This window comes from Dermacentor albipictus, chromosome 1 (assembly GCF_038994185.2).
Source record: "Dermacentor albipictus isolate Rhodes 1998 colony chromosome 1, USDA_Dalb.pri_finalv2, whole genome shotgun sequence".
NCBI classification, from domain to species: domain Eukaryota; kingdom Metazoa; phylum Arthropoda; class Arachnida; order Ixodida; family Ixodidae; genus Dermacentor; species Dermacentor albipictus.
This window is the reverse complement of record NC_091821.1, coordinates 284798720-284825353: the sequence shown is the minus strand read 5'-3', so window position 1 is coordinate 284825353 and position 26634 is coordinate 284798720. Positions and strand designations below refer to the sequence as shown.

Genomic DNA, 26634 nt, shown 5'->3' with positions numbered 1-26634 from the left:
GACTGTGAAGCAGCTGTCGTTGCTTGAAATGGCGTAGTTGCGGTTGATTCTGATGGCGACGCCCTCCTAGGCTTCGTCACCTGGGAAACCTCCTCGCTCTCGGATTCATCGTCTCCGAAGTCCGCGTGGAGAAGCTCACGTGTGGCTAGAAGGTGTTGCCGGTTGCGTCGGAGTATTTGGTTGTCCTCTGTAGCGACGCGATAGGACCTCGGCGCCACCAGGTCCATGACTCGAGCCTTGCGGTCCCACGTGTCTTCCCGTACTCTTACTACTGTATCTTTCTGGAGTTCGGGTAGGGGTTTCCTGCTTGACAATTGCCGAGGTTGGCGCCTAAGTGCTTGTTTCCTAGGGCACGCCCAGAAGTCTGGCAGCCGCGTACGTAACCTTCTCCCCTGAAGCAATTCTCCTGGGGAGCGGCCGTCTTCAAAAGGGGCCGAACGATAGGAGAGTAGACCCAGCCAGAAGTCCTCCCTCGTTTCACTTATTTTCTTCATGATCCTTTTGACGATTTGGACACCCTTCTCGGCGAGACCATTGTACTGCGGGAACCGTGGACTTGACGTCACGTGTTTGAAGTTGTATCTGGAGGCGAACAGGGCAAATTCATGGGATGAGAACTGCGGCCCGTTATCGGTGCAGACTTCCATGGGAATTCCGTATCGTGCAAACACTGCACTAAGTTTGCTTATGACAGTTCTTGTTGTTGTGTCAGCTAGTTTCTCGACTTCCGGAAAATTTGAGAATGCATCAAGCACACATAAGTAGGAGGCTGCGCCGTACATGAAGAGATCAACCCCAACACGGTACCAGGCATGTTCTGGGATCTGTCGAGGTAATATCAGTTCGCTGGGCTGCTTATATGCGTATTTATGACAAACGGCGCACGACTTGACTAAATTTTCAATGTCCCCGCTCAGTCCTGGCCAGAACACCAAGCGTCGGGCAATAGCTTTGCACTTATTTATGCCTAAGTGTCCTTCGTGAATACGAGTGAGCATCTCAGCTCTCATGAGCTTTGGGATAACAACCTTTGATCCCTTCATCACCATGCCTTGTACTTCTGATAACTCAGGGGAAACCAGTTTCATCGCGCCACTAATTTCTTCGCCGTTCCTAAGGCAGCGCAACACAATTTGCAAGTCTGGGTCAGCGGCTGTTGCTTCTGCTAGTCTGTCTAACATTTTCTTGCTCACCAATTCTGAAGCCACGCCCACTGCATGTATGTCGACGTCATCTGTGAAGCTATCCATGCTGCGGGGAGAGACAGGCGACGATCTGGATAGCATATCAGCCAGGAGCAGTTGTTTCCCTGGGACAAAGTGAAGGGCATAATCGTATCTTAATAAGCGCAAGAAAAAACGCTGTAATCTTGGAGGCATGTCTGCAATGGCTTTAGCCGCGATAGCTAGCAATGGTCTGTGGTCGGTTTCAACGATAAATTTGCGACCATACACGAAGTGAAAAACTTTTTCGCACCCAAATGTTATAGCCATTGTCTCTTTTTCTATTTGGGCGTATCTTTGTTCCGCCTCGGACATTGTCCGCGAAGCGTAGGCTACTGCCGCCAACTGTCACCATACCGCTGAAGTAGGGCCGAGCCGATCCCATTCTGTGATGCGTCAGAAGAGATTTTGGTTTCTCGGGTCGGATCAAATATGGCTAGCAGTGGCGCACTGCTTAGAATACGATAGATAGCTTGCCACTCGTTGCAATGGTTTTGAGACCACCCAAAGACCGTGTCCTTCTTAATTAGGCTTCGCAGTAGCGTTGTTCTTTCTGCCAAGTGAGGTATGTATTTACCGAAGTAGTTTACGACCCCCAACATTCTTTGGACGCCTGCTTTGTCGCTTGGCTGAGGCATTTCGCTTAATGCTGACGTCATTGTTGGGTTCGGACTTATTCCGTGTTGGCTGATCACATCGCCCAAGAAGTCAATTTTAGTCACCCCGAATCTACATTTTGTTGCATTAAACGTTAGGCCGGCATTCCTTGCTAAATTCAGAGCCGTACGGAGGCGGCTATCATGCTCTTCCCTGGTGCTCCCCCATACGGGTATGTCGTCGACATATATACGCACACCTGAGGCCTGGTCAAATATTTCATTCATGGTTTTTTGGAAGACTTCCGGTGCGGAAGCGATTCCGAAGGGCAGTCTCAAGAAGCGATAATGACCAAACGGCGTTCCAATTGTGCATATCCTTGAAGTGGCATCATCAAGAGGGATTTGATGAAAACCCGAGTACGCGTCGAGGCGCGTAAAAAATGTTGCTCCGGCCAGCTCTGCCTCAATATCTTCTCTTTTTGGCAATTAATAGTGCTCTCGCTTTATGCCTGCGTTAATGCGCCTGGGATCAATGCATATGCGAAGTTTGCCATCCTTTTTCCTTGCCGCGACAAAAGGGCTTACCCAATCCGTCGGCTCGCTGACTTTGACGATAATGCCTGCACGTTCCATGCGGTCCAACTCTTCTCGGAGGGGCTCGCGCAATGCCAGGGGCACCCGTCGCAGCGGCTGGACCACCGGCGTTGCTTCCTCCCGCAGGACCATGTGGTACGGGCGTGCCAGGCAGCCGATACCCTGAAACAACTCTGGAAATTCCTTCGTCATTTGGTCAGTACTGTTCATGTGAACAGAATCCACAGTACGCGACACCAGTCCCAAAGTTTCGCTCGCCGACAGCCCAAGGATGGCTTGGTTGCTCTTCCTGACGATAAAAAAGTCAAAGTACTGGCTCTGATTGTTCAGTCACTGGTAGCGTAGCCGCGCCGATATGCTTGATGACGTTGCCACTGTATGAGCGCAGAACAGAGGGGCTTGTCTTCAAACATTGATTCACCTTGAGCCTTTGAAAAATGGTGTAAGGCAGCAAGTTGGCTTGCGAGCCCGTGTCTACCTTCAGAGACACCAGTTGGGACGCGACTTGGGCGTCGATAACCCAATCAGCTTTGTTGCCCACGCCAACATCCAGGATATGAAAATCGGCGTGCTCGTCCCTCACAGCGCTTATTTGAGGACCTTTCCTACAACAAGCCGAAAAGTGGTTAGCGCCACGGCACGAGAAACATGTTTTTCCAAAGGCTGGGCACCTTCCACGTTCGTGGATGCGGTTGCACTTGGAACATTTCAATTGCCTCTTTGTTTTGATCTGCGCTACTTCCGTTTCAGGTTGAGCGTAACTTTGCTCGGAGCCTGAGGCAAGTTCCTCGCGTGCCAAACATTTGCACTGCGCACGCTGAACATTCGAACTGCGCATTTCGATTGGTGCCACTTGTTTTTCTACTTGAACCCATGCGTTCTTTTGCTCGGCACATACTTCTTCCGCCTTGCAGATTTATTCGGCTTTGCGCAATGTAAGGTCCTTAACCTTCAGCATTTTCTTTCGCAATTCCGGGTTAACGGTGCCAAAAACAATCTGGTCTCTGACCATAGAATCACTTAGGTCCCCAAAATTGCAACTTTGGGCTAGCTTCCTCAGGTCTCGAGCGAAATGCTCAAAAGGTTCTCCCTCCGCTTGAGTCCTTGTACAGAAGACACACCGTTCATGCACCTCGTTTTGCTGTTGCCGACAATATTCTTCAAACTTTCCCGTCACTGTTCCATAATCCTTTTTATTTTCGTCGTCCGAAAACGAAAAATTGCTGAATACCTCTAGGGCGTCCTCTCCGGCAATGGTGAGCAGGAGCGCAGTCTTGGCTGGATCGGACCTCAGTGCTTTCGCCGTTTCCGTTGCTTGCAAGAACAGCTCGAATTTCTGCTTGAACAGGCACCAATTCCTTGCGGTGTTCCCGGACAGCACCAGCGGTTGCGGCGGCTTCACTAAATCCATCTTGTCGGTTCACTGAGACGCCCGTCTTTCGATGCGTTACAGCTTGAGCAATTCTATCCCACTTCTGGCACCATGTTTCGGTGTGCAGTGACGACCACCAGCATGGATGCAACAAGAACAAGAAGTGTGTTTTATTCAGGGATGCTTACAGGTATATATAGCTTTGGTTGACTGTCCACAGACACGTGCTTCGTTGATCAGTCTGATCGGAAGGGGCCATTCCAGGAGCGCATGCGCGACCTTACGATACAGGGGGTAGGTACGGATTCTGCAGTTTGTGTGTTGGAGATTTTGGAGGGTTGCTTCATGCTTCACATTATCGAAGGCTCCTTTTACATCTATTGTTAAAATAGAGAACATTTTGTGGCGTTCTAGGTGGTCCAAGAGGTATTCCTTGAGCTGTAGTAGTATATCTTGTGCTGAGAGGGGCTGTCGGAAGCCAAACATTGTGTCTGGCATGAGTCCTGAGTCTTCGATGTATATGGTGAGGCGATCGTGAACCATGCGTTCCAGAAGCTTTCCAGCGCAGGAAGTAAGGAAGAGGCCGTAGGTTGTTGATTTGTAGTGGCTTGTTGTGTTTTGGGATCATAATGAATTCTAAGTGCTTCCATTCTGCCGGGAGCATGCCTTTTTCCCAGCAGTTATTCATGTTGTCAAGGAGTCCATTTAGGGCCTTGCCTGGGAGGTTTCGTAGGGTCTTGTTGGTCACCTTGTCATTTCCTGGCGATGTGTTACGGGTCAATTTGGCAAGGGCGACATGGAGTTCAGGAAGCGTGAAAGGGCTGTCGAGGGTGAGATTTCGTTCGCCTTTGTACGGTCGGAGATCGGTAACCTTGGGCGCACTGTCGCCGACAAGTTTACGCTTCATTTCTTCTAGAATTTGTTTCTCAGTTCCTGGATGGGAGTTAATGATTTTCTTGAGGTCATGTCTTTGCTGGGTCTTGGTTCTGGTGGTAGCTAGAAACGCTCGCAGTATATGTGAGGCCTTCTTCGTGCTGAGTGTGCCTTGAAGTTGCTCGCACAGCTTATGCCAGTTCTGCCTGCTGAGTTGATCTCCGTATTCTTCTGCTTGCTTTGTTATGTGAGAGATCCGTCTCTGCAGTTTGCGGTCGTTTCATCTTTTTCCACCGCCTCAGTAGTCCTCTCCTGGCATTCCAAAGATGTAGGAGGTGAGAGTCAAGGGCCGGCGTGTCCATCGTGAGTTGGATGACTTTAGTGTGCTTCTCCGCCGTCTTTACCACTTCGGTGAGCTACTCTTCAATATTTTCGATGTTTTCTTCTATGTCATGTTCTCGGAAGACGTTCCAATCCGTCAGCCTTGCCGTTCCGGTTCTGCTCGGCTTCTTATGGTGCAGGATTTCAAGCTGAAGGATGTGGTGGTCGCTGCCGAGATTTTCGTCCAGTCGGGTCCATTCCGCCTTGGATATCCCTATTGTAAAGGAGAGGTCGGGATTTGTATCCCTGGACACACTGTTGCCTATTCGAGTCTTTAGTTTAGGATCATTCCAGAGGGTGAGGTGATTCTCTTGCGCCGAATTGTGCACTCGCGCTCCTTTCTTAGTCGTGTGCTGGTGACCCCATGCTTTGCGGGGGCCTTAAAATCCTCCATTATTACGAGTTTATGGCCTTTAGATAGTCTTTTGGTTTGCGTGATGAAGTTTACAAAGTCGGATAACGGATCTCTGGTTGGGCTATATAAGCATAGTACGTATAGTCTTTGGTGTGTCTTCTTTTCAGGTAGCACTTCCACTAGGGTGTGTTCCATGGTTGTTCCCTGAATTGTGTGATCTTGCGTGGTGAGATTTTTCTTCGTCAGGATGGCTGTTCTCTGAGATCCGGTGTGTATATCATATCCCTGTATGCGCAGATTGGCGTGGTAAGTTTCTTGGATAGCGATGATATCTGATTGTTTCAGTTTGGTCAGTTCATGGAGGTTTGTTCTTTTGGTTCAGATACAGCGACAGTTACATTGCCAAAGCTTCATTGGGAGTTGGGGTAATCTCTTCTTGGTATTACTCGCCATCTTGTTCGATATCGTTCTCTTCGCCCCGGGCCATGGATTCTGCTCTGGCTGCATTGTAGAGGTTTTTACGTGCTTTTTAGCGAGCCGTGTCGGTGTTGTTGAGTAGCTTTTCTACTGTGGCTTTCGTTCCGTGGTTCTGCTTGGCATAGGACATGAAGTTGCTGAGGTCTTGGAGGGTGGCATGGATAGAGGCCAGCTGAGCGGTGGTGTGTTGCTGGAGCTGTTTTGTTATCTCCTTTGCAAAAGTGGTCATGGCCTCCTGTATCTGCTTCCGCACCTCCATTGTTGCAATTTCCTTGATTCTTTCTTCCCTAAGGGTCCGTGGGATGTTTGGCATTCCTTGAGGTTTCGAGCCTTAATTAGCAGTGTTTTGTTCTTTGCACCTTTTTATGAGCTTGTCAATGAGGGTTTGCTGATTTTGGAGTTGTGTCCGCAGATCTCGTTCGGTTTCCGTGGATTCTTGTGCTCGTGCGTTTCCTCCTGCAGCGTCCGTGTACGTGACTCGCTTTTGTTGGGGGTTGCGTGTACGGGATCCAGACCGTGATCTTCACCGGGGTTCATCGTTTGCTTGAACACTTGTTGATTTGAGTCACTTCTGGATCTGCGTGGACTATATAGTGAGGTACTGCTTGATACGGATAGTGCCGCGAAGTCTGAGTCTGAATTTAAATTCCATCTGCGTTGCTGCTCTTGGATATTGTTTTCACATTGCAGTCTGATCTTGTTCGGTGGTGTATTTGGTTTCAGTTTATGTCGGCCCCCCTTCCCTGCTGTCTCATGGGGTTGTTGACAGATTTTACAACTGGGTTGGCAGTCATGTTCTTTCGGTTGATTTTCCATCCCGCATATGTAGCAGAAGATTATAAGGGGTTTCGGGCAGATATCTTGCCAGTGCCTTAGTTCTCCGCAGGTTCTGCAGTATTGCACGGATTTTCTGTATGGTTTGCAGCGGTAGTCGCAGCATTTATATATGATGTTGTATGGGACGTGCGGTCCGTCGAAGTAGATGAGTGTTGTTGACGATCTTCCCAGCATGCGTGCTGCGAGAACCATGTATCTTGCGGATACTCGTAGCCCCTGTGGTACAACTTCGCTCGTTCCTGGCGGGATGTTGTAGATTACGTCTTTGCTGATGCCTTCTGGTGTCCTAACATGTGCTTTAACTTCTTAAATGGACCCTCCAAGCTGGATGGTGGTGATCTTGAGGAGCATGTCGTACGCTATGTCTTTGTTTGGTGTACTTGCGATTATTATATTCTCGGCGTGTTGCTCTTGAATCCGGATGTTGTCATAGAAGTCTTCTTGGGACAACTTGCTAGCTCGGCCGATTGCATGTGTCACGGCCACCAATGTCCATTTGGAGAGTTGTAATCCCGCCTTAGGTCTGTATATGATCTTCGTGTCGTCCACTGGCAAAGGCGGAAGTCTCGGTTTTTGATAATGTAGCATGGTTCCCGCAATAGGTATTGTTGGTCCGGCTTGCTGCGTTCGTAGTTGGTCTTCTTACTCGGCTGTGGGTTTTGTATGCACCTGAGTCTTTTCGCCTCTCCTCTCCCATGTGTGCCATTTTTCCTGGATGTTTATCGCCTTTCCGCTGCTGTCGTCATACGTCCACTCGGCCTCCAGTTGTTGCTGCTCTTTCATCGTCTCCACCTTCATTTGAATGCTGTTGTTTTCCTGGTTCAGTTCTCGTGCACTTCTTGCTGCGTCGGATGCGTCAGTCATTGGTACTCAGCGGCAGCGCCGAGTCACCCTCGAAGAGAGCGAGTGGTGGCTCATGAGCGCCCACGAGCTGCGGAATATGCTCCGCGGGTCACGGGTCACGCGCGTTTGGCTGGCCGCCCAGCCTTGTAGGGTTAGCTCCGCTAGCGTGGCGTGAAACCTTCAAGGAGCAAAAAATGACGGTAATTCCACATACCGCTCATAAACTTGATATCCTCCGGTACCACTTCCGTGCCGATTCCGTCGTTGCCACAGTTTTTGATGAATAAAAGCAGGTGTCCGGAAAATTGCCGAAAAATGCAGGAGCCCATGCGAAGTGCGTCAGCACTGATTAGCCCCCTAGCGTGCTAAATAAGGCATCTGAAGGGCTATAGACGACTTCCTGTCTTCATTTTCGCATCTCTCAGAGGCAGTATGTATGATGTTACAGTGAAAATGTGAGTGCGCGATATCGTCGAAAAAAGGATATATCATGAGGTGACATGCACACCCTTCGTTCATTAAGACCTGAGTTCGTCATGAGACTTCGAAACCCAAGGAACGTGACGCTTGCCATTATAAAAGATTTTGTCATCGGGCGCGAGGACCTGCAATGGTGTCTCCTAGTGCTCTCCTCGCTCACATATTAAGTTTTCGACGCAATGAAGCGTCATCCTTTGTGCTACCTGACGTGTCGCTTTCTCCTCATATAACGGAACGATGCAACAATGAGTGGAAGAATAGCAGAGTGATGACGGAACAGAGTGAGAGGAACAATAAATGTTCCTCTCATATTCCCGGGCAATTCCGCAACGTTTTCTGAGTGTAACAATTTCACACGGCTTTAATTTCAATATCTGTTTACTTCAGGCTCATTGAAACTACTGTATACTACTGTTACGTGAACGCCCTGGGATTTGTTTCTCCATTCGAAATCTTGTGTGGTTTGGATGTCATTTTGTATCATGTTACCTTGAAAAAATTTTAACGTGTGTATACATCCCCTCGCTATAATGCTCCTCGAGCGAATATAAGTCTTTGTGATGAATGAATGAATGAATGAATGAATGAATTAATTAATTATTTAATTAATGGAAGGCTGTTCCGGTGACTGGATCCGCCTCTGGTTCTCTTTTCAAGAAGGCACAAATGTACGTGCGATTAGGCGAAATTTAGTGCCGGTGTTACGCAGGCTAATAACCAGAGTGCGCCAAGCAACAATAATACAAATATGGGCCTTCGTACACTTTTCAAGCGTTGAGTGGGTACGAACGATGCTGAAAATGTGTTCCTATAATAAAGTTTTACTGCAGTGTCTGTCGGCATTTTAGTTCTTGATTCACCAAAGTTTGATTGACCGTCTCGTCGTATGTACGCCGTCACATGCAATATTTTTCGCCTTGTGTCACTCTTGAATTACCTGTTAACAGTAACCTTGTCGAAAGTATTGTGTCGTCCTCGGTTTTGCTTGATTCCTTCGGTGTGACATGGATATCATTTAGTTGAGTTCATGATCTGTCTCGATAGCGAATTTCTTGTAAGTACAAGACCATGTCGAATGGAGTTGTGCATTGTCCCTGTGCTGTATCATGTCTGAGTAGCGGCATCTTCAAGCGTAGTTGAAAAAATGGCAAATAAAAAAGCAAAACAATGCAATACTTAGTGCACTGAACATTGATTTGGGGAGCACCAATTTTTCATGTGCCAAGAAAATGAAAATGTTAGGGTGTGTAAATGGTGCCATCCCACGCAAAAACCTTGTAGCATTTTACGAGAGAGGACATCTCATTTGCTTCGATCAGCTGTTGAATGTCGTGTTTTACCGTTTCTTTGAAATTACGAAATTCTATACAATGCCGCCATGCAGTTGGCATTGCGGGCAAAGCTGAATCCCGAAGAAAGTTTTAAGAACTTCATATTGAGAATGCTTATTGTAACCAGAAAAAAATATTCTGGCGACTTTTTTCTAGTGCAGCATGGGTTAGAACAAGTGCGTTGATCCAAAGACACAAAGCAGTTCGACTGACAGCATCCACTTTCAAAAGCGCAAAGCAAGTTTGTCTTGCTTGTGGTTAGGTAATCACTGTTATTAGGCCGACAAGGGGATGGTTCTTTGACGGGAAAACAAAGTAGTAACGCTGGCATTGTTTGATAAATGACCATGTATACTCTGTCAGTCCATGTCTCGACCGCACGAGAGTGGAGTCACGTGATGTAACTTCGAACAAAAAATGACGACAGCGCAAAAGCTCCTAATACTCGCCTTCGCGCACGGCGGTTAAGTATCGCACGTTTAACAAAAATAAAATCAAAATAAATTAGCATTGAGCTGGTTGATCACCTCGCAAAGGGACCACTTCCAAGAACGCCGAACGCAGATGGCTATACCTTCCGCAAAAAAAAAACAAGTGCTTCTGTCGAACGAGACAGGTACTGTATCATAATATGCTGAGACGATATGCAACACAAACAGGAAGAAAACAATAGGAGACGAGAAAGATGGCACACTACCTGATACCAACATGTTTGGGGCACTTGCACTTTACACTTCTAAAGCTATGGTGTGCGCGAAAGAAGATATCCATTTTCCCAACAACAGGCAATCGCCCAACCACCCGAACTTCTCTTTCTGGATGTTTATCTGTATCATCGAAGAGAAAACCGCATTGCCAATGTCTTTATGCCACCCTAGCTGCAGTGGCAGACGCCAAGTTGCCTTCGGGAAAGGACACGCTGCAGGTGCGCCATTTGCTCAAAAAATTATCTGCACTCACTCGCATGGCGTGACATGACAAGAACTTCATTTGTGTCCTGAGGGACTGAGAGCTAGGGGACCTAAAGGCTCCCCAAGATCAAGGCGGTGGCTCCGCCCCTGATGGGACCGGGATACGAAGTCCCAGCTCAATGTCGTGGGCCCTCTGGACAGCCTGGAATTGAATGTGGAGATTGCTGCTCTTGAGGGATTCCTCCCATTGTTCTTTCCTGATGGGTGGAGAGACTTTCAAAGCTGTCCACAGCCAGAGCATGTGTTCAAAAGAGCACGAATCATGACCACATTTGGGGCACGACTGTCAGTGGTCAGGGTCTGTCCTGTTGAGGGACCGAGGAGTGGGATACGAACGGGTTTGCAGAAATCTGAGTGTGCTAGCCTGTGTTTTTTTTTTTCTATTTCGGGGGTGGGGGTGGAAATGTCCGCCTTTCCAGTCGATAATGGGAAACAATTTCGTGGAAAGTACCTAATGGATCTTTGTGGATGTTGACCTCGTTCCAAGCCTGGCTGCACGCGACAACGCAGTATGTGAAATCGCGCGCTCTCCGGTGGGCATGCTCGTTAGGATTACATCCGAGCGGGTTAACTGAGCCATCTACAGGTGTTCCCGCTCAGTTTACTCCAAAAGCCATTGAAAATAATCCAGGTTCCAGCCAATTTAATCTGAGCGCCAGCATTTTCAATCCCAGTGCCAATAATTTAATCCAGGTGCCACCACATTTTATCCCAGCGCCATCTGAATTAATCCGCGTGCCAACTCATTTAAACCTCGCGCCAGCCAATTTAATCCAAGTGCCACACATTTTAATCCCAGTGCCAGTTGATTTAGTCCTGTTGCAAATTGATTGAGAAACGAATAATTCTTGCAGAAGAGCTCGTGACAGGCGTCATGAATGCCGTGTATTCATTGATGTGATCACTATATTGACGTCAGCACTATAGGAGCGCAGCGGTGGCGTAGAGGAAGAACACCCGCCTGGCGTGCAAGAGGTGCGGGGTTCGAATCTCGCTGCCGGCAATTTTCGACCGGATTAAAATAAATCCGCGTGTTGACAAAATTGCATAAACAGGCGTGGAGTGTGGCCTGATCCCGTTGACCAGAACCGGTAACGCACTCCCTCACCAAAGCAGGATTGGCCACCTTGGTGCAGTACTTGGCCACAACCTTCTATATGAACACACCAATCAAACCGCGGCCCCCAGTCCCCAGCAGCTGCGAAGCAACTGACCACGGCGGCGGTCAGACCTGCAACGCAGGATAGGGTGCTAAGAATCTCTGGCTCCGGACAGGCCGCCATTGCAATATGAACCTGGCAACGTTTAACGCTAGAACGTTATCTAGTGAGGCGACTCTAGCAGTGCTAATGGAGGAACTGGAGGGCAATAATTGGGATATAATAGGGCTCAGTGAAGTTAGGCGGCCAAAGAAGCATGTACAGTGCTAAAACGCGGGCACGTCCTGTGCTACCGGGGCTTATCGGAGAAACGAGAACTTAGGAGTCGGATTCCTGATTCATAAGAATATAGCTGGTAACATACAGGAATTCTATAGCATTAACGAGAGGGTGGTAGGTCTTGTTGGGAAACTTAATAAGAGGTACAAGATGAAGTTTATACAGGTCTACGCCCCTATATCCAGTCATGATGACCAGGAGGTCGAAAGCTTCTATGAAGACCTGGAATCGGCGATGAGTAGAGTGAAAACAAAATACACTATACTAATCGGCGACTTTAATGCCAAGGTAGGCAAGAAGCAGGCTGGAGACAAGGCGGTGGGGGAATATGGCATAGGCACTAGGAATAGCAGGGGAGAGTTGTTAGTAGAGTTTGCGGAACAGACTAATATGCGAATAATGAATACCTTCTTCCGCAAGCGGGATAGCCGAAAGTGGACGTGGAGGAGCCCGAACGGCGATACTGGAAATGAGATAGACTTCATACTCTGCGCTAACCCTAACATCATACAAGACCTGAGTGTACTCGGCAAGGTGCGCTGCAGTGACCACAGGATAAGAACTCGAATTAGCCTACTGGTATATAAGAAGCCGATCAATGGGTTAGCGGTAAGAGGGAAAATAGAGGAATTCCAGACTAAGCTACAGAACAGGTAATCGGCTTTAGCTCAGGAAGAGGACCTTAGTGTTGAAGCAATGAACGACAATCTTGTGGGCATCATTAAGGACTGTGCAATGGAAGTCGGTAGTAACTCCGTTAGGCAGGCTACCAGTAAACTACCGCAGGAGATGAAAGACCAGATCAAGAAACGCCAATGTATGAAAGCCTCTAACCCTACAGCTAGAATGAAACTGGCAGAACTTTCGAAGTTTCAACAAGCGTAAGGCAGCTGACATAAGGAAGTACAATATGGATAGAATTGAACATGCTCTCAGGAATGGAGCAAGCCTAAAAGCAGTGAAGAAGAAACTAGGAATTGGCAAGAATCAGATGTATGCGTTAAGAGACAAAGCCGCCAATATCATTACTAATATGGATGAGATAGTTCACGTGGCTGAGGAGTTCTATAGAGATTTATACAGTGCCAGTGGCACCCACGACGATAATGGAAGAGAAAATAGTCTCTAGGAATTCGAAATCCCACAGGTGACGCCGGAAGAAGTAAAGAAAGCCTTGGGAGATATGCAAAGGGGGAAGGACCAGGTAACAGCACGTATGCAGGAGGTATGCAGCAGGTATGCAGCAGGATCAGGTATGCAGCTGGGGAGGATCAGGTAACAGCAGATTTGTTGAAGAATGGTGGACAGATTGTTCTAGAGAAACTGGCCACCCTGTATACGGAATGCCGCATGACCTCGAGCGTACCGGAATCTTGGAAGAACGCTAACATATTCCGATTACATAAGAAAGTGGACGCCAAAGAGTTGAAAAATTGTAGACCGATCAGCTTACTGTCAGTTGCCTACAAACTATTTACTAAGGTAATCGCAAATAGAATAAGGAACACCTTAGACTTCTGTCAAGCAATTTACCAGGCAGGATTCCGTGAAGGCGACTCAACAATAGACCATATTCACACTATCAATAAGGTGATAGAGAAATGTGCGGAATAAAACCAAACCTTATATATAGCTTTCATTGATTACGAGAAAGCGTTTGATTCTGTCGAAACCTCAGCACTCATGGAGGCATTACGGAACCAAGGCGTAGACGAGCCATATGTAAAAATACTGAAAGATATCTAAGCGGCTCCACAGCCACCGTAGTCCTCCTTAAAGAAAGTACCAAAATTCCAATAAAGAAAGGCGTCAGGCAGGGAGATACGATCTCTCCAATGCTATTCACAGCGTGTTTACAGGAGGTATTCAGAGACCTGGGTTGGGAAGAATTGGGGATAAAAGTTAATGGAGAATACCTTAGTAACTTGCGATTCGCTGATTATATTGCCTTGCTTAGTAACTCAGGGGACCAATTGCAATGCATGCTCACTGACCTGGAGAGGCAAAGCAGAAGAGTGGGTCTAAAAATGAATCTGCAGAAAACTAATGTTTAACGGTCTCAGAAGAGAACAGCAATATACAATAGGTAGCGAGGCACTGGAAGAGGCCAGGGAATGCATCTACTTAGGGCAGGCAGTGACGGCGGATCCGGATCATGAGATGGAAATAATCAGAAGAATAAGAATGGGCTGCGGTGCGTTTGGCAGGCATTCTCAGATCATGAACAGCAGGTTGCCATTATCCCTCAAGAGAAAAGTTTATGATAGCTGTGTCTTACCAGTACTCGCCTACGGGGCAGAAACCTGGAGGTTTATGAAAAGGGTTCTACTCAAATTGAGGATGACGCAACGAGCTATGGAAAGAACGATAGGTGTAATGTTAAGGGATAAGAAAAGAGCAGATTGGGTGAGGGAGCAAACGCGAGTTAATGGCACCTTAGTTGAAATCAAGAAAAAGAAATGGGCATGGGCAGGACATGTAATGAGGAGGGAAGATAACCGATGGTCATTAAGGGTTACGGACTAGATTCCAAGGGAAGGGAAGCGTAGCAGGGGGCGGCAGAAAGTTAGGTGGGCGAATGAGATTAAGTAGTTTGCAGGGACGACATGGCCACAATTAGTACATGACCGGGCTTGTTGGAGAAGTATGGGAGAGGCCTTTGCCCTGCAGTGGGCGTAACTAGGCCGATGGTGATGATTATGACTATAGGAGCACAGTTTCCACGCTACCGGTGTTGTCATGGTTTCTTCAGAAACACTTCCGTGTGTTATATCGCTCGCTCATTTCCTCCTTTTCGAGTCGCATTTCCGAGTGACAAGAGACATAAGTGAGGCAGAATGGTGACGGTTATTACGCGACTTGGGTAGCGATCATGACATGCGATTTCCTTCGCTGTCGTCTTGCATAGCGATCGACATTGTTCACAAGGGTGAAAACTTGCTCACGATTACTCAGGCACTTGGCATAATCACTAAGCGATTCAATATAGCTCACTAATCTTGTATTTTGCATGTACTCTTATGCTTCCGACATGCATACCAAATGAAATGGTTTTGAGAATGTAACAGCTCATCCTTGAGTGACATGATTAGGTCACTATAGTGCCCTACTCGACTTCACCATCGTCGCACCCCTCCTAACCTGCCTACTAACATATCAAAGGAAATCGCTTTCAAAGCTCAAATACATGCTCCCTATCACTGACTCAAGTGACGTGATCACTAGTGACTCGCGTGACGTGAGAGGTGTCACCACGCTTCTTACGCATGCACTATCCTAAACTGCCGGCATGCATATCAAACGAAGTGGCTTATAAAGGGTAATAACCGGCTCACTATCACTCAGCCAAGGACGTGATCACTAGTGACTACCATGACGTCATCATGGTTCTCACCCAACCATGCACTCTCCTAACCTGCCGACATGCATATCAAATGAAATTACTTTTGAAGAGCAACAACCTGCTCATTATCACAAAGACGAATGAGGTGATCACTAGTGACTCACGTGACGTCACGACGGCTCTCACCCAAACATGCACTCTCCGAAACTGCCGACATGCATATCAAACGAAATGGATCTTAAAGAGCAACAACCTGTTCATTACCACAAAGTCGAATGAGGTCATCACTAGTGACTCATGTGACGTCACTACGTTCGCACGCGAGCGTCAACTCCCCTTACCTGCCGGCACGTATATCACAAGAAATGGTTTTCAAAGGGCAGGTAGGTGCTTACTATTGCTCATTAACATGACGTGATCCCTAGTGACTTACGATGCGCTGTTCCGCGGAACTCGCTCATGATATCGTGTTAAAGAAGAGACGCATTGACACGCGCAAACCGTGTTATGATGGTGACTCACATGACGTCACCATGAAGAGTATTTAGCACGCACTCTTCGTTAAGGGCTGCATTAATATAAAATATTTTTTAAAGGCGAAATATGTGAATCGAGTCAGTTATTTTTGCAAATGAATTGGTCATTATGGAACGATGGTTCTAATATTGCCAGCAACCTTGTCATGCTACCGACCTCGAAAGAAAATATCCTTGTATAGGCTTACACTTTGATGGTTGCCTCGCGTTAATCAAATAAAAGTGTAAAATTGACGAATAGCTGAATTTCCGATGCGTGGGATTGAGTGCGCATCCTTTTCTCCTAAAGCTCGACGATGGACTGCAAGAAGTATATCCGAAAAAATAGCGTCGCGATGCATTTTATGAGACATCTCACTCGACACGAGATGTACAAAGATATGGTGAGATATTTTGAACGAAATTATGTAATTTATTCGATGCGGTATTTAATTTCACAAGATACCAGGGCACTTCCTGAATGGGATTATAGAAACAAACGGAGAACAACTACACGTCCTCCTCTCTAAGCACAGCCTGAACAAAAGAAAAGTTGTGCCTATCAAATGCACACGCAATCCACGCGTTGAACAAGTGCCATTGCGTGTTGTGCACCATTTACAAGCAACGAGCGTCTGTGCTCTTTTAGTGTGACTCCTTGTGGAGTCACCAGCACTGCGTCGCGGCGCTCACTGAGGTACTGTTTAACTTGACGTTTAAACTTGGAGAAAACTTCCTCAACAGGATTTAAAAAAAGGGCTGTATTGCGGCAGATGCTTGATGGAATGGTTCGAGCTGACCAGATTTGCCTGTTCTGCGCGATTGTGAGTGGGAGCGTTGTCGAAAATGAAGACGGCCTCTGTATCCGGCTGCGCAGAGTCAGCCTGGGCCGAAACGTCGGCGAGAAAGTCATTCAATACGGTCCAATGGACTCTTTCGACAATTCGGCAATGCAGCACACCGTTTGCCGACATGCAGGCGATGATGTTGATGTTCGCGCCTTTCGTCGAAGTCGTCGTCTGGAGCGCTGCCGTGGCCTTTCTTGCGCGGCCGAATTTTCTTCAGCACCATATATTGTCATTTGTTTCGTCGACGTAAAAGCGCCAAACCCGGGGCCCTTTGGTTTGTAACCATTGCACATACTCTTTTCGCTTCTTCTTCACGTCGGAGCGGTTGCGGTCCACCGGCCTCTGGGCCGCTAATTTGATGGAGTAGGTGTGTGCGTCGAGGAGGCGGTCAACAGAACTGGTGCTGATTGGGAGGCCAGGTATTTCTGGTTCAACGGTTCACTTTATCTGTTTCAGCGTGAACGCTGGGTTCTCGTCGACAGTTCTTGTTACGACGGCGACAACGTCGACACCAAACTTTCTGATGGAGCCCCCCGTTTTCAGAGACACTTCATGGTCTGTCGTTGCAGTTGACCTTACAGTCTTTTAGGTTCATGCCCAGTGTCTCGGCGAGTTGTCTCAAATCTCCACCGCGCCTTGAGGCATCGACGATTCTTGATCGGTCGACGTCAGACACCTCGTTGTTTTTTCCTCCGTAGCTTATTTTGATCCTTGAACGGAGGGCCCCGCTTGCGCACGACGCTCACCTGTTCGCCTTCAGGAGTCCCACCTTCCATGGCGGTCAGCTCCGGTAAAAATCAAGCTCAGTTGTTGCACCGTGAGCACATACCAAAAGGTCAGACCACCACTATTACAGAAAAATAAAACGTCTGTAAGTTTATTTCACATTCTTTTTTTTATGTTTGCGTCAACTAACGGATGGAGTTGAAACTAGGTGTAACGTGTTTCCTGTTGCCAGTTTTTGAAGAGTGTCCCTTCTTGTTGAATTTGTTTATGGTTTAGTCGCGGCGAGCAATGATGGAATCTGGGCTTTTGATACGGTTCTGTTTTCTTTTTCTTTTTTTTCTTTTTTTCTTTTTGATGCTGTAGAGTAAACAAGCTAGGCTAACCGTTAGAAGCACTCCGTGGCAGCCTTTCTTCAGTCGGCACACATTGTTAACGTCCCAACACCGCACAGCGTCTACGAGAGACGCCGTCGTGGACGGCTTTTGATTTTGACCTATCGATTTTGTTAAGGTGCCCCCAATTATATCGCAAGCGACTTTGCTATCCGCACTCAAGGGCTACCGCCACAGCTGCAAATTGAGATGTGCCTTAGTATTAAGACATATAAATGGATATGTTGGTTTTGCACCTTGGCGCAAAAGTCACGACACAAGAATTGGGCGAACTGTCTCTTTGTCGTCGTCTGTAAGCATGCAATGGTCGAAGCTGCTCGCAATATTACGTCACATTTACTAGCCACCAGGCCATGTACACCCTTGGGTATAACATATACGGTACTTGCAGTTAGTTTCCAAGGTAGTCTCCTATGACGGTTATCCACGTGCGTGAAGGAAGACTGCTAGTTAAACTTATTGTGCAGTAATATAAGCCGGATTTGTATGCTCTCTATATTGTCTACCATGTTGCCGTTCCGCCTTTATAATATATCCGCAATGTAGTCTAGCATTTATCGAACGCCATAAAGGCTACCCACATACTCAAAGACCTCGCGCACAGCTCCTGACAAGTACTAATATTCAAGAGTTGCGCGACTGCCAAGGACATCCTTAACGAATGTTACATAACACGTTATGGGATTCACGTGCCAAAACTACGATCTCATTTGAGGCATGCCGTAGTGGGGAATTCGGGAATAATTTAGATCACTTGGGGTTCTTTAACGTGCGCCTAACCCTAAGTACCCGGGTGTTTTCGCATTTCACACCCATCGAAATACGGCTTCCATGGCTGGGATTCGATACCGAGACCTCGGGATTATCAGCCGAATCCAATAAAAACTAAACAACTACGGAGGTGAAGGAATGTTGGGAGTTCGAGGAAGCTGTCAGTCGGCGCGTGAGACAATTTGTTCCCATCCTCATTGCACGAGAATCGGTACCAGCCGCCGAAGAATGACACCGTAGAATGCACTGTATTTAATGTGATGGAGTCGGCGTCCAATATTTCAGACTTGAATCACCCTGTAACTGACGACCAGGCCTCTCGCTTATAAGTGCAGTCGCCTGACAGCTGTCGGGCGCTGGCGTCGGCCACAGGACCTACTTGACCTGCTTTCAACACTTGCCGCCATTCTCTCCTTATTTTGCACCATCGGGTTTCACCTGAACTGTTTCAACAGCCATTTATTTTTGCCAAAATTTGGCCACCCTCTCAACGTAATGGTTTCTTATTTTTAGGTCATGTTTTATATTTAGGCTAATGCTGTCCTGAGATTTCCAGTGGTTTCGCCTTTCCCAAAATGCACGCAATATTTTCGGCCTCTGTTCATATTTTAGTGGATTTTTAGTAGACGTTGAAACCATCGCATGGCCCCCTGACCACGCTGCTCAAAAAGTCATTTTATTTCCCTGAGGTCTTGTGGAAGCTTCTGCCTTCTTGCCCTTCATAAACCTCCGGGTTTCCCTGTCACTAGTATCCCATTTTGACGACTACAATCCCGCGGAAGTTGGCAACGATATAATGTCCATGGCATTAAAGCCGTGTAACTCAATTCTACCGTGGAGACGACAGCCGCTTTTGCTCACTGTGAATGCAAATATTGCATTAATGAACGCCATTCTCATGGGAGCGTATGTGCTTGCGGCTAAGGGCAGATCGTGGGTCGCCTTAGCTTTATTGCAAATTTGCTTTGACCGATTCTTTTCGGATAAAACTAACGCCGGACAAAAATGAGACCTTCCGTTGTATTTTTTCTTGTTTTCTAAGTTTAAACCAAAAGCACTCATTCGCACAAACAGTAATTTTTTTAAGAAATGGCATGAGGATAATATATTTCGAGGCCATGTCGCTGCCAATACGGGCCGGCAGCACTTATCGACGAAAGGGCATCACACTGCCGATGCATGCGGCAGGCTACTGAATGATGAAAACAGGAAACATGACTGTTTTTCAGTTCACGCAACTTTTTAGACAGAGAACCCCAGGCGCCCACCATCATGACATTTTTTTTTACAACAGCTACACACAACGGCGGACTGATATACTTCTTAAACGGGTATAATTTTATTTTTCCTCGCAGAACCGCAAGCACACCGCGCCGTATACCTCGGCCACGTACTCTAGCTGCCCTCCTTTTCCTCTAACAATATGGCCGCTGGCGGCTTCACGCGCTCCCGTAGGCGGCGAATTAGACTGTCCCTCCAGAAGTTTAAAAATGTAACCTCTTTGCATAGAAACGACAGCATGATTGCTAATATGTTATTGGCTTGTATATCTTTGGCACGAGGACCAAGACGGCACCTTGTCTTCTAACGCGTTCTTACGTTTGCGTTCGCGTCTCTGTCTTGAAGGGACGCGCACTGCAACATGCTGCAATGGTGCTTGCGTTGTGCGTGTGTAAGGCGAGAAACGCTATTCTAAAATGTCTATTATCTAACTTGAGCAGCAAACCCATGTTTATGGTATTCCCGGAGTCCCGAGTAAAGCAAGCGTAACCGCAAGCGTGAAGTTATAGTCGTAACTTGAAGCGACAGCGTAGCTGTAATCAACAGACCCTTCCAGTAAGGAATGAGCGGTGAGGCATGGCTGATGAATAACTAATTGCCAAGATTGGTTTTCAGTAAACGTTTGTCACCAAGAACGGCGGGAGCTTATACTGCCGCAAAGGACGGATGCTGGGTGGTGACTCCAATCATTTACTCGGCACATCAGACATCTACTTCAACTTATTCAACTCAGCAATTCAACTCATTTCGACAACTCTCTATATTCGCTTATAGTGCTTATACTCTCGCTTATATTCTCTCGCCCCTAAGCTGCGACTTCACCTGCAACCCGGGCTCCAGCTTCTCCTCCTTGTCCCCCGCTTCTTTCCCAATCTGCTGAGACGTGTTTCCACTGATGCTTGCTCATCCTTCTTTTCAATAAATGAAGGCATTCATTCATGCATTCCTAAGTTACTACAGAAAATAGCGTGTCTTTATCTCCATAACCGCCCTGTCTCTCACCTGGACTCTCCCATCGCAAAACAAACTTGCTGTGTTGCAAATGGCTGGGCGTCACATATACAATTTTCTAAGAATGGCCAGTAGCACGGCAGGCAATTTTCGGTGGGTGACGAGACAGTATATAGAACGTGCTTCTCTGCCATATCCACACTCAGTGCTTTGCTTCGTGAGCTACTATAAGCCGCTACGACGAAGTACGAAATGAAAGAAACCTAGATGAGCTGGTCGCGGGCAGCTTTTTTGGATTCGTGATGCGTTAATTTAAAATATACATATTTCTTATCTAAGCCTAAATGACAGCGATATAGGCGATGTGAGTTACGGTCGCTCGTTGGTTTGGACTAACGACGCTCTTGCAGCACTTCGTCTAACGCCTGTTGTCGAACGGGAATGAAAGGCAGGGGGGTAACACGCCTTCCTGGCATGAAACATTTGAAATAACTCTTTATTTGACGGTTGAACATATGTCAAGAGCCCCCCATATGAACCACCTGCAAGTCGGTATCAGCTTGCAAATGGGAACTCAGATGAAACGTTGTGAAGCGGATAGGCTTTTAATTATCGTAAGGATATCTTTATTGAAATTCCTTAACATGAGGTGAAAGCCGACTAATAAGCAATTAAGTTTCCTGTGTTATGAAGACCTCAGGTTAATATAAGGGTGCTGTCTTTTACAGCCTCCTAAATTAAAAAGTTAGGTATGAATAAGATATTGTTGCGGTAAATGTGTAAACGCAGACGCCAAGACGTGTACGGCTCGTAGACCGTTTACCAGTATTCATTAAATGAAGATGGAGAATGTCTATACTCTCACCCGTTGTAGTGCTGTGAAGAACAAAACGCCTTCCAAAAGAGTGAGCCACAAATATAACATATTATAAAAGGCGAGCTTGCGCTGGAAAGCACTCAAAGCACAACGATGGCTGCGCGCATAGTAGCGCTTCCTCTGGATCTGATCTACGGATCAAGACATCGGTTCATCAGATTGGAATGCGCGTACATTGCAGTGCAATCCCGGGTCCTCAAATGTGATAGAGAATGTGCGCCAGTATTCGCTTCACGCGCGCAATCTGATAAGATAACGCTCTTTCGCTATTGGAGCCGTGACAATATACTGGATATTGGAAACACATGCAGGTGCGTCTTGAGCTAACCTACAACTTTGGAACAGTGATTAGACGCTAAAAAAAGCTCCCCCCTCTCCGAAAAAAAAGAAAGAAGAGAATACAGTTGCTTTTATTATGAGCTGAAACATGGTGCTCGAGGTAAAAAGGGCTTTAGCTTGGATGCTCCTATCTAAATACAAAAAGCAGAATTCGTTTGTCTCGGCAACCACGGCGCCAAACTTGACGAAGTCTGTTGCATTTAAAAGAAAGACTTAGTATATAGTGACTGGTGGTTTCAAATTTTTGATTGATATTGCCAATTTTTTTTTTAAAATTGGAAAAATCGAGAATTTTCAGAAAACGAGGCTATCAACTTACAACTCCTTAACTCAGCAATGGAGCATGATATCACAATTCTTTGAATTTCATCTTATAGTAGATCTAAAGCGGACAAAATTGATATGTTACACATGAATCTAAAGAAACTCAGTAATATGGAAATACAGATCTTGCAGAACCCTCATACACAACGTAACAAATTCGCGTAAAATATAAATTTACATAGAGAATTTGTCCGCTTTGAATGATCTAATGGATGCTGTTTACAAAACAGCGATATCTCTTCTTGATGGAGAGCTATTAATTTATAAGCTTTATGCGTCTATTGTTACCGAAATTTCGAATTTTTTAACATTCTTTTCACAAAATTCAGACACTACATCAATATCCCGCTTCCAATCGTCGCTAGAATTAAGCGTACTCTCTCAAATGCAACACATTTCATTAAAATTGGTCCAGGGGTAATCTCAGAAAAACGTTTTTGCGTTTTACATGTATATGAATAGGCCGCGTCGAAGTTAGGCCCGAGCTAAAGCTTTCTCCTAAGCTCATGAAGTTGATTTGCGCCAAGATAACATGTTCATACTTTCATACTTACTTTATAAAAAGCCTACCGCAGCACCAATATGCCGGCTGCTTCTAACTGCACCAAGCAGAACTATTAAACAAATACAAGCAATGGTGACATCATTTTATCCTGCGAGTGTTCAGATTTGTAACCTTTGGATGCGGAGTAAGTTGAGAAATTGTGTGCACAATTAACAAAGCTACGTTAATTAACTTTTCAGTAATTGATCTTACATGGCTAAAGAAAATGAGCAGCTTGGAGCCCGTTCTCGAGATTATGCAGCCAAGCGAAGAAATTTCGATTAACCATGCTTCTGTAAGAGGCATGCGAACAAAACTTTTCCAAGTAAACGCTCTTGGAAGGCGTAACTGACGCAGAAAAAGAACTTATGTAAAGTCACAGAACAGCACTTCAAGACGGGACACAAAGGAGGAACCACACACAAACTGCGCTAACAACCTGAAGCGCTGTTCTTTCTGTGATAATGAAGCAACTAGCCCTTCAGTAATTACTTGAAAACCTGTAAAGTCAAGCTGACCGCACCTAGCCTTTTGTGATGCTGTCATCAATAGTATGGCCCCGTGAGCATGTTCTTTGTGGCCGGCTTGTCCGCTTTCGATTTTTATTCACCCTGTTGTTTAAATTATTCTCAATATAGCAGCGAACCTGTGCCGCCGAGAGCTTGCTTGGTTGCAGAAGCGATGCATGACGCAATGATCGTGCAGATATAGCGCGTCGCAGGCATCAAGACAATGCGCTGCCGCCGATTAAAGGAAGATAACAAAAGTGAACAGCTCGGTAGCTGCTCACGGGGCCGATGGTGACGGTGGCATCGTGACGAAATCTGGGGTGGCGCTATTGACGGCTGAGGCATTTATTTTCTGTATTTTTTTTTTTTATATATAGCGAAGCCGTTAAGGGGAAGCTTCAGCTCGGGTGCTCCTATCTAAATACATGTAAACGGAGAATTCGTTTTTCTCGGCAACCACTAAACCATATTTGACGAGGTTTGTTGTATGTAAAAGAACAACTGAAAATCTACTGACTGTTGGTTGCCAATTTTCGATTTAGTGCATCAATCATTTCTTAAAAATTGGCGAAAGTCAAAAATTTTCAAAAAACGAAACTATCAAGTTTACAACTCTGTAACTCAAAAGAAAAATTGTAATACAATTCCGTGAATTGCATCTAATAGTACATCTAAAGCGGGCAAAATTCATATGTTACACATGAGTCTAAAAAAATTTAGTAATATAGAAATACAGCTTTTGCAAAACCCCTGGAAACAAGGTAACAATTCACGTAAGATGTAGAATGACATATCGAATTTGTCCGCTTTGAAACATCCTATGGATGCCGTTTACAGAACCATGACATCTATTATGACATCTAGTTAGGACTTCCTCTTAACAGGAAGTTCTAACTCGGGCCCAACTCCTGCGCGGCCTATTCAAATAGATGTCAAACTCCGATACGCTTTTCTCAGAAAACCCCTGGACTGATTTTACTGAAGTTCGCTGGATTCTAGAGAAAAACGTAAACTCTAGTGTCTCTTGGAAGCAGACTTTCCATTTAGTGCCAGAATGTTGTTATAAGAATTTTAGAGATTCGAAAGTGCGAAAAAGATAGCGCGAACGAAGTTTACAGATGAATAGCTCCGAATCAAGAATAGATGTCATGGTTCTGTAAACCGCATCCATTATATGCCGTTCAAAGCGGACAATCTCTCGTGAATTCGTTACGTGGTGTACAAGGGTTTTGCAAAAGCTGTATTTTCATATGACAAATTTTATTTTGAGATTCATGTGTAATATATTAATATCGTCCGCTTTAGATGTGCTGTAAGATGCAATGCGCAGAATGTGATATCGTTTTTCATTGCCGAAAGACAGAGTTGTAAACTTGATGGTTTCGTTTTGAGAAACGTTTGCAAATTTTCAATAAATAAAGGATGACCTAAATAGAAAATTCGAACAGTCACAAGATTTTACGTTTGTTCTTAAAGTGCAAGAGACCTTGTCAAATTTGGTGCAGTGGTTGCCGAGAAAAATGATTTCTCCTTTAACATATATTTAGATAAAATCACCCGAGCTAAAGCTTCCTCTTAAAGGGAAGCTGAAGAGTTTTCCAAAAAGAATGAGTGAAGAGCTATACGTAATGGTTTTCAACCCTCCGAATTCGAATATCGCATTGAAATTGAGCGAAAAAAAGCGCAAACAGATTTTATTTCGACGATAAGTGCAGCAGCAGACTCGGGCAGCTCGCGCGCCTCGTTTCCACCTGTGATTGGTCGGGAGCCTCGTGACGTCAACATTGGTGTTCGTCCGGACCGGCCGCTGCCGCCACACAAGAAGCACGCTGCAAGGTGGTTTGGCGCTGTGGCTTGGTGAGACGGTAATGGTAGATTTCGATAGCTTGCGTTTCTCTGAGGTGTTTGGCGTTGCTCCCTACATGTATACGTAGCCGGCCTCTCCAAGGAGCGAAGTGTTAGCACCTCCTCGTGTTAGAAATGTTTGGTGTGTATGTTTTTTGCAAAGCTGTATTCAGCGATCCAGTGAGTTCGTTTCCGGGCAAACAACTGTACTGTCATGTTCCTGCATGCCTCCTCGGGGACCGTAAGCAGGGATGCGATCGTCGGCATTTGTGCGCTGCCCCAAAGCTGTCGACAATATACGCAGATGGTTTACATGTGGGAAAAGTTTTCCGGCTCTTGTAGCACGTGTAGTGTCATTCGTCAGCGTGCCATCCGCACGCTACTCGTAACCGGAGCCGTAAAGGCGGCGAATTCCGTCCGCTACGTGAGACAGCCGGTTTCTCTCGGTGCGCGAGGGGGAGCCCAGCGTCCTGGCGCGCACCGGCTTTCAAACACATGAAAACTTTACACTTGCACTGCATTATGGTAGCTGCATGTTGGCTGCTTGACAACACATGTGCGAATAGAAAATTAACGGCCGTTTGCGACGAAACCTGCGTCAAGGGTGGGTGAGGAACATGTACCTTCCGTTCAGCGTGCTAACACGAAGGAGCTAGCAATAAATCAAAATCCAGGTTTGGACGAGTTCGTGTATTCATAAGGTCTTCGTAGACAAGTTACCATCCGTCCACCCGCACCCGTCCCACCTTTGTGCGTTCGTTGCCCCGACCTTTTCGCGCTGCGTTTAGAAAACCTGCTAGCAGAAAGTCGTACTCTCATTCATTCACGCATTATTGATAAACTCTGGTAGTAATCGTCGTCCGGGAAGTGGTTAGATCACAGCACTGTTGTTCTTGAGTGCTTAAATTATTTCGATTCACTGCAGCCTCCCACTTAGCTGCAGGCTTCTTGTCTTGCGGGGAGTAATGGAACATCGTCGCGGCCGCTGGTGTTCGTGCAACCGTAGGCTGCACAGAACGCCGGCATGATCGGCCCACCACTTCAATTGATGCTGCGCACGTCAACTACCACTCTACATGCGCACAACCAAAGGAATGCAGGCTCGAGCGAGGCAGATTATGACGGCACGCACGCAGAAGCAAGCGCGGTCAGGCACGGTCGCGGAGACTGCTGCTATCTTCGGCTGGTCGTTTCTTAGCGCTCTGGAGGGCTCTCGCGAGCGGCGTTGTCTTCGGCTGGTTGAAAGAGGGTGCGCGCCCTGCGTTCGGCTGGTTCTTCTCGATTGCTTTCCTCCATCTTGGAGCGCTCTGAGGCGCTCCGAGCCCTGTCATGGGAGCAGTCATCGAGATTGAAACGTCATCGCAGCGCCGCGTCGCTGCTGTTGGCGACGGCCCTAACCTTGGCAACCTAGGCCACATCATGCTGCCGTCTCGACGAACGCTCGTCCCGCCGGCACGTCCGCCGGTTTTTCCGGCAGCGCCGGGAGCTTTGTATAGGCGAATCATTGGACGTTGGCAGTATCACGTGGTTTCGCATCGGCAATTTCCTCCTCCGAGAGCGAGTCGCACGTTCGGCTTGCGCACTTGTCCTCTAC

At 46.6% G+C, this 26634-nt stretch overlaps 1 protein-coding gene across 1 annotated transcript in view; it reads left to right on the top strand.

Moving 5' to 3' along the window:
• LOC139054426 (protein Skeletor, isoforms B/C-like) overlaps positions 1 to 26634 on the top strand; it is a 358514-nt gene that overhangs the window by 34822 nt on the left and 297058 nt on the right. The gene's annotated exons all lie outside the window — the stretch shown is intronic.